We start from the raw sequence: 13,083 nt of genomic DNA, 5'->3' as shown, positions 1-13,083 counted from the left end.
GCAGTAAAGGGGAGAACGGGCACTATGGGGGGGCAGTAAAGGGGAGAACGGCACTATGGGGGGGCAGTAAGGGGAGAACGGCACTATGGGGGCAGTAAAGGGGAGAACGGCACTATGGGGGGCAGTAAAGGGGAGAACGGCACTATGGGGGCAGTAAAGGGGAGAACGCACTATGGGGGGCAGTAAAAGGGGAGAACGGCACTAATGGGGGGCAGTAAAGGGGAGAACGGCACTATGGGGGGCAGTAAAGGGGAGAACGGCACTATGGGGGGCAGTAAAGGGGAGAACGCACTATGGGGGGCAGTAAAGGGGAGAACGGCACTATGGGGGGCAGTAAAGGGGAGAACGGCACTATGGGGGGCAGTAAAGGGGAGAACGGCACTATGGGGGGCAGTAAAGGGGAGAACGGCACTATGAGGGGCAGTAAAGGGGAGAACGGCACTATGGGGGCATTATTTGGGGGGCACCATGGGGGAGAGGAGCACTATGGGGGCTCTAAAGGGGCTTTTTTTTTACACATTATGGGGGGCACTATAGGGGAGAATGGCACTATGGGGCATCTGGTGGCACTATAGGGACATTATTTAGGGGCACTAAGCACTAAGGGGAAGTGGGGGCTCTAAAGTGTTCTTTATTCTTATTGGCACATTATGGGGGCATTATTGCATCTGGTGGCACTAAGGGGGCATTTTTTTTACTGGCACATTATGGTAGGCACTATGGGGGAAAGGAGCACTATTGGGGAATATGGTGGCACTTAGAAGGGGCATTTTTTACTGGCATATTATGGGCGACACTATGGGGAAGGGGAGAGGAGCACTATGAGGGCATTTACTGGGGCATTATATAAGGGTATTTTATACTGGCATACATTATGGGGACATTAGCTCAACAGCGGGTACTAAGCGGGGGTACAATCATTTTTGGGGGACATTATCTTTATACTATTAGTGTCTGGGCGCAGTTATTTTTTTTAGAGAACTGTGTGCCAATAATTGTTGAATGGGGCACTATCTGTGTGGTAGCAGTATTTCCATGGGGGCTGTTTCTGCAGTATAGTATTGGGGGCACAGCGGGCACAGTATTGGGGCACTATCTGTGTGGTAGCAGTATTTCCAGGGGGACTGTTTCTGCAGTATAGTATTGGGGGCACAGCGGGCACTATCTGTGTGGTAGTAGTATTTCCAGGGGGACTGTTTCAGCAGTATAGTATTGGGGGCACAGCGGGCACAGTATTGGGGGTGGCAGGAAAGGGGGTTCAGAAGATGATGGAAATGTGGGAAACTAATGTCTGTTTGTTAATCTCTGCAGAGACGGGAGATGGCTGAAAAATCATCATGGCGGTCTGGTCTGAATGGAGAAGATAAGGAAAGAGAACGTCTACAACAAAAGGTGACATCACTGGATGTAAGAGGTAGGGGGCGCTATGTAGGAGAGGAGATGCTCCGGCTCCTCCCTTGCCATTTGCAGAAGGAGGATTCAGAGCTGGGTGAGGACAGCCAAAGGGGGCAGCAGGCAGATGGTGGGGGGAACCACAGGCCTTGAGCAGGATCTGGGGAGAAAGGAGAGCGGAGGAGCTTCCTGTCTGCAGCCTGCTGTCTATTGTATGATGTGAAGCAGGCAGTGCAGCCAGGACAGACTCCCCCTCTCTCAGTATGATGTGTAGAGACAGACCGCAACTATAGAATGTCAGCTGTACAGTGTTTGTTGGGAGTGGCCTATTATATGTAGGAGGTGCTTTTAATAATGGGCGGGGCCAAAAAATTTCCTGCAAAGCTTTTAGAATTGCCAAGTAAAAGAATCAGCGCAACACACTACACCCCTGTCCCTGCAGTTTTAAATATAAAGGGGGCTTTGAAAAATTTAATTAGCACAGCACACTACACATGCCACTTTTTTTTGCCTTTCGGACCCCCCCTAGACAAAATTCCTGGGTGCTCCCCTGTTAGTAGTACTCACTTGTGGACGCACAAGGTCCAGTGAGTTTATCAATTACTACTAATTCTCCTTTGGGAAGTGGTTTAAGGCAGAGATATAGCAGTCCGCCATGTACATAAGTATTGCGACAATCTATCAGCATACCTACTGCTCTGACCATTTGTAGTGCCAGTGGGACTGTGGGTAATTTCTCACACAGCTCCACATTGGCGCTTGTCCTTTTCTGCCTAGTCCTAGTAAGGGCATATGAGCTCAGTGATTTTAATACATTTCTTAATAAAGATTTCCTTTTAACCGTACATTTAGGGAGTGATACACAATGATCAGGACTAGGACAAGAAAAACAGACAGGCACGGGCCACCATAAGCTCATTCACCTACGCCATGAGGGCACAGCGAAATGCATGTGGGATGTACTGAAAAGACTGCATGAAAGATCCAGTTTGAACAGCAAGTTGTTCCTACTATGGAAACTGTACAAAATGAGGCTTAGCAGAGAACAGGACATGCAGGAGCATATAAACGCCATGCTGGAAGTGATTACACAACTCGGATCAATAGACGAGAATATAACAGTCACGCCGGAGCCCTGTTGTTGTGCAGTTTACCCAATACATATACTGCACTGATCAATTCGCTGGAGACACAGCCTGAAACAGATCTGACACTAGCATTTGTAAAAACCAGGCTCATAGATGAGTATCAGAGAAGAAAAGAATTAGTGCATGACGCCACAGAAACCGACACCAGAACCGCTCTTAAAGCTACAGACACAAGGTTACACAGGAAGGAGACCAGGGTCTGTTTTAGATGCCACAAACAGGGGCACATAAAGAAAGACTGTACTATATGGAAAGCAGAGCAAATGAGATAGTGTCCCTCTTATACAAAACAACAGGTCAAAGCCACAATTTCTGATCCATGGGAAGGAAACTGGAAAGCCCCATTTATAGCGACAAGCAACCATAAATGTCAAGGCTGATGCATTGACTCGGGGGCAACCAGTCACATGATGAGTGATAGAAGCTTTTTCACAGAACTTGATCTGAATAACAAAAACTATATACCTTGCAGATGGAAGTAAAATTCATGCAGAAGGATATGGGCATGGAATCCTTGTATACCCTGATGATGCAGGACACAATTTAGCCATACCAGTGAAAATGTGCTTTATGTTTCTGATCTAGAAGGAGGACTCTTATCTGTGTAGCATCTAACAGCCAGAGGACTCACTGTAAAATTCCAAGGTGATAAGTGTTGTATCCTGGAAGGCAAGCAGTCAATAGAAAGTGCCAAGCTGGATGATCATCTGTATCACCTCAACACAGTGAAGGAAAAGGTGAGACTATATACACATAAGCACAATGACTGTATACACATGTGGCACAGGCATCTAGGTCACAGACACCCAGAATGAATACAGGAACTACAAAAGAGGAATCTGACAAAGGATCTAACAGTATCCCCTTGTCCAGTTACTGTTAAGTATGAATGTTGCATCAAATCCAAAGCTACAAGAGCAACACTTCCCAAAGTTAGTCAGAAGAGAGCTTCAAGACCACCTGACCTAGTTCACAGTGATGTATATGGTCCCCTAAACCCACCTACACCTGGAGGCAACAGGTACATAGTGACTTTCATAGATGACTATTCAAGATACACAGTCACCTACCTAATGCATCACAAGAGTGAAGTTATTGACAAATTACAAGACTATGTAGTAAAGACCAGTAACAAGTTTCAGAGGAAACCTCTCATACTTCATAGTGATAATGGAGGTGAATTCACAGGACATAAGATACAAGAGTACTTAAAACAGAATGGAATAGAACATCAAAAGACAGTCCCATACACACCAGAGCAAAATGGGGTAGCTGAAAGAAAGAACAGAACTCTGACTGAAATAAACAGATGTTTGCTGACAGACTCTGGACTACCACAAAAGTACTGGGGTGAGGCGGCAATGACAGCCACATATTTGCAGAACAGACTTCTTTCCAGAACAAGGGAGGAAACTTAATATGAACTGTGTCACAATGAGAAGCCAAGTGTAAAACACCTAAGAGTTTTTGGATGCAAAGCGTTCATCTACATTCCAGAAGAAAAACACACCAAACTCCAAAACAAAGCATTTGAAGGTGTCTTTGTTGGATACAGTGACAATGTTAAGGGTTACAGAATCCTAAATCCCAAAACAGACAAGGTTACCATTATCAACAGCATAACTTTCGTTGAAGATCTGAGAGACAATGTAATGACAACAGAAGAGGCAAGAACAGAAGAGAAAACTGACACTGACCAGCCCACCTCTGTAACTTCTGAACAAACAGTTGAAGTGAGTGCAGACTCTACCAGTACTGAAGAGCAGACACAAGCAAGCTCAGAACCAAGACTCTCAACAAGAGAAAACAGAGGTAAACCACCTGTACGTCTCTCATACAAGGCAAGCACTGCCAGTGCCAATGAACCTGCAACCTGGGAAGACATATCTCAGCTTTCAGAAGGGGAAGCCAATAAATGGATAAAAGTTGCTGAGGAAGAGATAAAATCCATGCATGACACTAAAATATGGACACTTACAGAATTACCACCTGGAAGGAAAGCCATAAGCTGTAAATGGACTTTTAAAGTAAAGTACAATGCAGATGGCACAATTGAACGATACAAAGCAAGACTCATAGCCAAGGGATATTCTCAAAAATATGGAAAGGACTATGATGAGACATTTGTGCCAGTAGTCAAAAATGCTACAATAAGGACTTTGCTGACAGTAGCCGTCACAAGGAAAATGTTAGTGAAACATTTTGATGTAGAAACTGCATTTCTACATGGCGAGTTAACAGAAGAACTCTACATGGAACAACCACCAGGGTTTAAAGATGAACAAAGGCCAGACCTAGTATTCAAACTTCAGAGGAGTATATATGGTCTAAAGCAAGCAGCCAGAGCATGGAATATACAAATAAATGAAGTGCTCACACATCAGGACTTTCAAAGGAGTAAAGCAGGCCCCTGTTGTACACAAAGAAATTGGCAAACAGATGGATCTATATGCTTATTTATGCTGACGATATCCTGATTTGTTTTGAGCAAGAAGGGTAAGAAGCAGAAATACTGAAAACCCTAAATCAGCACTTTGAGACCAAAGATCTTGGAACATAAAGAATTACCTCGGCATCCAGATTGAGAGAGAGGAAGATGGCAGCTTTCTTTGGAACCAAAGACACAAAATACAAGAAATAATTTAAACATTTGGAATGGAAGATGCCAAACCAGTAAAGTCTCCCCTAGAAGCCAACTACCTGAAGGAGATGAACAGCCAAGATACCCCGTTACCAATACTCAGTACAGGAAAGGAATAGGGAAATTGCTCTACCTTACCACCGCTACAAGTCCAAACATTGTTTCAATGCAAGTCAGATGGACTGGAATGCTATAAAGTGAATCATTCGCTACATTAAAGGGACTTTGCACTAAAAACTAAAGTTACCGAGTGATGAAAGCACGCTAACAGGATATGTGTATGCTGACTGGGCCGGAGACACCAGCGACAGAAAATCTACCAGTGGCTACTTATTTCTTCTGTCAGGAGGTGCTATCAGTTGGACTAGCAGAAAGCAGCTCTCTGTTACACTATCTTCTACGGAAGCAGAGTACGTTGCAGCAGCGCAGGCAAGCCAAGAAGTTATATGGCTGAGACAACTGTTAACAGACTTGGGTCAACCACAGTTGGAACCAACAAAAATCTTTGAGGACAATCAAGGATGCCTTGCACAGATGGAAAGAGTTAACTCGAGAACCAAGCACATTCATGTAAAGTTCCACTTTCTTAGGTTTCTTCAAGAACAGGGACTTCTTGAGTTACTTTATTGCCCGACTGAGGATATGACAGCAGATATCCTTACAAAGCCTCTGACCACTGAAAGACACTGAAGGCTTACAAAGAAGATGGGTTTAACGGACTAAGCCTTAGCTCTTGAGAAGGGGTGTTGGAAATCTTACAGTTTAGTCTATTGCTGGATTGACTGCAGTTCATAGTTATAACACTAGATGTCACTGTTACTAATGCTTCACTTGTAGTATCTCTATGCATTTCTATGATGTGTTGTATTTCCTGTACATTGAGGTGAACTCACTAATTTCTTTTTCCTGTCTGTGACATTCACCATGTAAGGTGACCTTCTGTTATCGCACGCATGTTCCAATAAACCCAGATCCTGTTACTCCACAACATCTGATCTGAATTGACTCTGCTGCACCCAGCAATCCTACTCTGCAACATTTTTAATATAGTTATTTATGTAGGAAATTAAAATTAACATCACCAAAAATTATTTTTGTTACAGGCAGGGGGCACGGACCCACTGTGACAACTAACCAGTCTGGCTTTGGGCTAAACCTAAGGGCGTTGTCCTGGTGGTCCCCTGGTATTCACCCTTTAACCCTTATACAGGGATCTGGACTTTGCTGTAGGGAATCAACCTGGCCACTACTTCCTGGAGTAGTCCCAATGTAGTTAGCAGCTGACTCATGGGGGTAAGAGAGACTGGTTTGTTACATAGGTAGTCAGACAGAAAATAACAGCTTTTTTTGTAACTAGAGACTAGGTAATCTAAAGCTTAGTCACCCTCCCACTGGGGAAGATGCCTTAAGTACCCAGGGTCTGCCAGCCATTGGCTGGGGAACATTTTGGACATGAACTGTGCATTTTAAAGACAAGGAGTGAGCGTGCAAAGAATAGCAACCATTGAGGCTGAAGTGGGTTAAGTTGCTGAGCAGATTGGAGGTACATCAGATTTTTGTGATTTGTGTAGAAGACAACAGGGTGGTTAGATCCCTCCAACAGGTGCCTTTACTTCTCCAAAGCCAATTTAATTGCCAATAGCTCTCAGTCCCCAATGGAATAATTACACTGGGCAGGGGAAAAGGCTTTAGAAAAAAACACAGGTGTGCATCTTCCTAGAATCCCTTTTTTCTGTAATACTACACAAGCACCAGGATGCATCTACCTCTAAGAAAAATAGTTTTGTCACATCTGAATGATAAAGGACAGGAGCAGAGGAGAAGGCTTGTTTCAAGGTCTGAGAAGAGGCTTTTGGTGTCCAGAGATTGCAGAGAATGTGGCAGAGATTGCTGCGGTTAAGGCTACATGCACACAAACGTTGTTTGTTTCCATGTCCGTTCCATTTTGTTGGCGAATAGGATGCGGACCCATTCATTTCAATGGGTCCGCAAAAAATGCGGACAGCACACCATGTCCTGTCCGCATCAGTATGTCCGTTCCATAGCCCCGCAATAAAAATAGAACATGTCCTATTCTTGACCGTGTTAGGCATTGTTACAATGGATCCGCAAAAAAAAATAAAAGAAAATGATGGCATAACAGGGTTGATGTTCCTGGAGGGATACACCAAATGGAAAAGGATTTAGGAAAACTAGAGGAATGGTCAAAAATCTGGCAACTAAAATGTAATGTTGATAAGTGCAAGATAACGCACCTTGGACATAAAAACCCAAGAGCAGAATATAAAATCAGTGATACAGTCCTAACCTCAGTATCTGAGGAAAGGGATTTAGGGGTCATTATTTCAGAAGACTTAAAGGTAGGCAGACAATGTCATAGAGCAGCAGGAAAAGCTAGCAGAATCCTTGGGTGTATAGGGAGAGGCATTACTAGTAGAAAGAGGGAGGTGCTCATGCCGCTCTACAGAGCACTAGTGAGACCTCATTTGGAGTATTGTGCGCAGTACTGGAGACCATATCTCCAGAAGGATATTGGTACTTTGGAGAGAGTTCAGAGAGGAGCTACTAAACTGGTACATGGATTGCAGGATAAAACTTACCAGGAAAGATTAAAGGACCTTAACATGTATAGCTTGGAAGAAAGACTAGACAGAGGGGATATGATAGAAACTTTTTAATACATAAAGGGAATCAACAAGGTAAAAGAGGAGAGAATATTTAAAAGAAGAAAAACTGCTAGAAGAGGACATAGTTTTAAATTAGCGGGGCAAAGGTTTAAAAGTAATATCAGGAAGTATTACTTTACTGAGAGAGTAGTGGATGCATGGAATAGCCTTCCTGCAGAAGTGGTAGCTGCAAATACAGTGAAGGAGTTTAAGCATGCATGGGATAGGCATAAAGCCATCCTTCATATAAGATAGGGCCAGGGGCTATCCATAGTACTTAGTATATTGGGCAGACTAGATGGGCCAAATGGTTCTTATCTGCCGACACATTCTATGTTTCTATGTATCCGCAATTTGCAGACCGCAAAACACATACGGTTGTGTACATGTAGCCTAAAGTGGAGAAGCAGGAAATAAATAGCAGTTAGCCAAGCCAAGAAATCTTTGAATTGCCTGTAAGCTAGTAGGATGTGGCCAGTTCAATACTGCAGGTTATTTTTCTGGGTTCATCTGTATGCCATGGTTGGATATATAACCCAAAATAGAAAGGGGTTTTTTGAAGATGCATTTCCCAAACTTGGCACAAAGTAAATTCTCTCTTAGGCCTCTTTCACGCATTTTTTTTTTCTCTTTACGGGCCATTTTTTGCGTTCCGTATATGGTCCGTATACGGAACCATTCATTTCAATGGTTCCGCAAAAAAAAACAAATGTACTCCGTATGCATTCCGTTTCCATATTTCCGTTTTTCTGTTCCGTTGAAAGATAGAACATGTCCTATTATTGCCTGCAAATCACGTTCTGTGGCTTCATTCAAGTCAATGGGTCCGGAAAAAAAAACAACACATATGGAAATGCATACTTATGTCTTCCGTATCCGTTCTGTTTTTGTGGAACTATCTATTGAAAATTTTATGCCCAGGCCAATTTTTTTCTATGTAATTACTGTATACTGTATATGCCATACGGAAAAACGGAACCGAAAAACTAAAACACAACGGAAACAAAAAACTGAAAAATTGATCCATGAAAAACGGACGACAAAACACTGAAAAAGCCATTCGGTCGTGTAAAAGAGGCCTTAATCACTAGAGCACTGTGTGGAAATGTTTGCGATGGATTACAGGATCTGGTGAATGAATCAAAATATCATCCAGGTAGATGACAAGACCAGTGTACAGGAGGCCCCGGAAAACATAATTCACAAATTCCTGAAAGACTGACTGCTGGGGCATTGCTGACCCAAATAGCATCACCAGGGATTAATAATGGCCATCACAGTGTTGAAAGCGGTCTTCCACTCATCTCCTTCACTAATCCATATAAGGTTAAAGGCACCCTACAATTCCATCTTGGAGAATAACCTAGCACCTTGCAACCTATCAAAGGGCTCAGAGATTAAGAGTGAGGGATACAGTTCTTCACTATAATTTTATTTAGGCCATGATAATCAATGCATGGTCTAAGGAATCCATCTTTTCTATTTACAAAGGAAAACCTGACGGTGACGAGGATTTAGGTATGAAACCCCTTTAGAAATTTTCCTTTATGTACTTGAACATGGCTTGGGTATCATGCACAGAAAGAGGGTAAACACAACCTTGTGGAGGAGTGGCATCAGGAACCAGGTCAATTGTGGACGATGGGAAGGCAAAGACTCCTTTTTGTTGAAGAGATCAGCAAAACTGTGATAAACTACTGATAAGTTTTGCAGATTTTGACATACAGGTGGATGTTGAACTGGCTGTACAGAGATCAGGCACTTGGAATCATGGGCAGACTGGTCATAGACCTTACAGGGAAATTTCCTGGTGGGCCGATACCCAGAGGTCCACCCAAGCGCTCCTCTTGGCTGCCAGCCAGGTACATAAAGATCTGATATCTCAGCCTGTCTGGTTCTGCTAAGGCAGTATTTTGTGCTGCACTGTGGTATTTGGTTCTGCTAGGACAGTCGTTTGTTCTGCACTAGAGTATTGCTCGCCCCGCCTTCAGTTAATTTGGACCTGCCTACAACATGGGGCCACTTTTATATATTTTTTCCAAGGCCACTTTGAATTACCAGTCCTTCCCTGCTTGGAATGACATGTTTATCCCCAACATAGACTCCAGACTTCCAATCCAGGACTGGATTATGCAGACTAAGCCAGGGTAGTCACAGCAGCAGAAAACTAGAGTACTTTGGAAGGACTGGCAGAAAGATCTTCTCATAGTGGGGTGCACACACTTGCCGATTCATGGACTTGAACCTCCCATCAACGGTTGTCACCACCAAAGGTCTCTCAAGCAAAGGTATCTGACACCGATTCACCCTGGCCTGATGCAGGAAGTTGCATGCCAAAGTGGAATCCAAGCTGTCCAAAACGATGAACTGAGTACCAGGAAGATCCGGTAAATGGTTAATGGTAAGTTCATTTGTGGAGAAGACTGATCTTCACCTAGCATAGCCTCTCCTACTGACCCTAAACTTCGGAGTTTCCAAGCTTGAGAAGACAGGTGCAGGCATCGTGACCCTTGTCTTCACAATATATATGCATGCTCTCCTCCACTTTTAGCTTGACCCTGTGCATCTGCATAGGCTCTGGTCCAGTAGCTGAGGAAGAAGTAGGAGATGGAAAACCTGGTCTCTGGAACTTAGGTGCCAATCGAAAGGGTCTTCTTTCACAGGCTTCATCATTGGAATGCTCATAGAACCGCAGGTCAGTATGTGTGGCCAGGAAGATCGAAGCATCCAGTATAGAGGGAATGTCAAGACCCGCCAATTCATCCTTGATACATCCAGACTGCAAGGAATCAACCAGGCCACTACCTCCTGAACTAGTCCTGGTGTAGTTGACAGCTGACCCACAGGGGTCAGAGATACTCATGCAAAGCACCGAGGGGGTCAGACAATATTCCTAGGAGTCAGGAGAAATACCAAGGTCAGGGCAGGCTGCATACAAATTTATCGAAGAGTCAAGTCTGAGGTCAGGGCTGGCGACTAGGAGTTAGTTGTCAGGCAGTAGTTAGGTACCCCGGTAGTCAGACAGAAAATAACATCTTTGCTGGTAACTAGAGACTAGGTAACCTAACGCTCAGACACCCTCCTACTGGGAAAGGTGCCTTAAGTACCTAGGAATTGCCAGATATTGGCTGGGGATGCATTTCTAGGGAACAGGTTGGGAGGCCTTGGTAACAAAATGCAGACTGCATTTTGCTGTACTTATAGAAGATGGAGCAAAAGTGAAAAAAAGAAGGAGGTTATCCAAAAACTACAAGGGACTGTGCTTTGTCCCTGAAGAAAAGGATAGAGAAGGGGCGCCACCGGGACCGTATGGTGAAGGAATTGAAAGAATGAAGATAGTAAGATGGAGAGGCTGCTCTGGTGTAGGACAAAGCTAAACACCACAGAGAAGTCGTAATAGATCAGTAGCGGGTATAAGGTAAAGGAAGTGATGGTATTATTAGTCAATGAAGTAATCAAGTGGCACCAACCACAGGTGCTAGGGACTAGTAGGTAGGGCACAGTGGTGGGTTGGTAAAAAATGCATAAATATGGTAAAATTGTAATATTAGGTAAATTACCAAATAGTGCAATGCTGAAATGGAATAAAATACGGATGTATAGAAAAAAAATAAAAGATTTTTTTTAATGAAATGTATTTCTTCAGAAGTGCTAAAAACATAAAGATGATAATAAAAGTAGAAATATTAGTAATAATCCACTCACTTCACAGGGGGGTCGCCACCAGGATAAACTCAAGACACCTGTGGCAAGTCACCCCCCTAAGCCGGGATCGTGTGTAGATTGTTAGAGGTCGATGTATACGCCCTGGGTGTACAGCCTGGTTGGTAAATCAGCAGACGAGTCTAGAAGTGCGCAATTAATCCTCTTTAATGTTAAAATATGCGGCTCAACGCGTTTCAGGGGTCACAATACCCCCTTCATCAGGAGCAGAAGATGTCGGCAGCCAGGACCAATGCCAGCAGGAAGGAGACAGAGAACAGGCCTGGGCTGCAGATCAGGAGGATGTACGATCCATTCTTTTTTATTTTTGTCAGAATATTGCATTGCTACTTTTTTCTGTTAATGGTGTCAGTACTCCTCCTATTCAGCTCAGGTGTTTTCAATTAACAGGAAACTTCATAAGAGTTAATCCCTACTTGGTTTTAATTAGCTTCTGAGACCACAAAGAGAGGTGAGTTTTTGAGATCTGTTCACATGGGGTAGTGCTACACAGAGGTTGTTTTTTTTTTATGGCACTGTGCCTGTGGGTTGGTGTGGCCCAGTGACATGGAAAACTTGGCCTAACAGCAGAGGTGTTGCTGGGTTATGCTGTCTACAGGTGCTGTGTTGGGGTGGCAGTGGTCATTGTGTGTAAGTAAGCTTATGCATTTTGATAAAAAAGTATACAAAGTACCTCTTGTACAGTGTATAAATAATGATGAGAAGCTTTAGATCAATGCATAGCATGTGGGTGTGTGATCCATTCATTTTTTTCTTTTTTTCAGAATAAAAGTTATGTTTACCTTAAAAACATGATTTAAACAATAAGTCATTTTCTGATGACACATTTCTGATCACTACTCTAAATGCTTTCAAATAGTGGTCCTACCACAGCATTGCAAGGGGGAGAACCTTTATTTTTGCATTATTCTCATTTTAAATTGGATAATACCCTATTTTCCTTTGTGTATCCTTTTATTTTAAAAGTTACAATCTTTAGAATGGCTTTATTCCGCATAAAAGAACTGTAGATTGCTTGAGTGTGTTCAACTTCTGATTAAAAAGGACAATTAATGATAATAGTGAGGAGGGATTGTGTTGTTACATAGTAACATAGTTTGTAAGGCTGAAAAAGGACATCTGTCCGTCCAGTTCAGCCTGTTATCTTGCAAGTTGATCCAGAGGAAGGCAAAAAAACCTCGTCAAATTTCCCCTGTCAAAGTAGATGGCAAAAAAGGGGTCTTTGGTGGTCCGCCGCAGAGTGGGATCGCTTATTTAAGCACAAGCAACTTACCTCACTATAGGTTGAAGAAGTGTGAAAAGTTTGGCGTTTGTAACGCCAAAACTGTAGGAGGAGTAGCATATAGAAAAAGGGGGGGGGGGGGGGCGGAGAAGAATAATAAAACGGAATAATAAGCTGAAACAATCGAATAACAGTATGTTACAGAATAACAGTATGGTACAGAATAACAGGATGGTACAGAAGAACAGAATGTTACAGAATAACAGGATGGTACAGAAGAACAGAATGTTA

Source organism: Bufo gargarizans, chromosome 3 (genome assembly GCF_014858855.1).
Source record: "Bufo gargarizans isolate SCDJY-AF-19 chromosome 3, ASM1485885v1, whole genome shotgun sequence".
Lineage (NCBI taxonomy): Eukaryota > Metazoa > Chordata > Amphibia > Anura > Bufonidae > Bufo > Bufo gargarizans.
Note: the sequence above shows the minus strand (reverse complement) of the source record.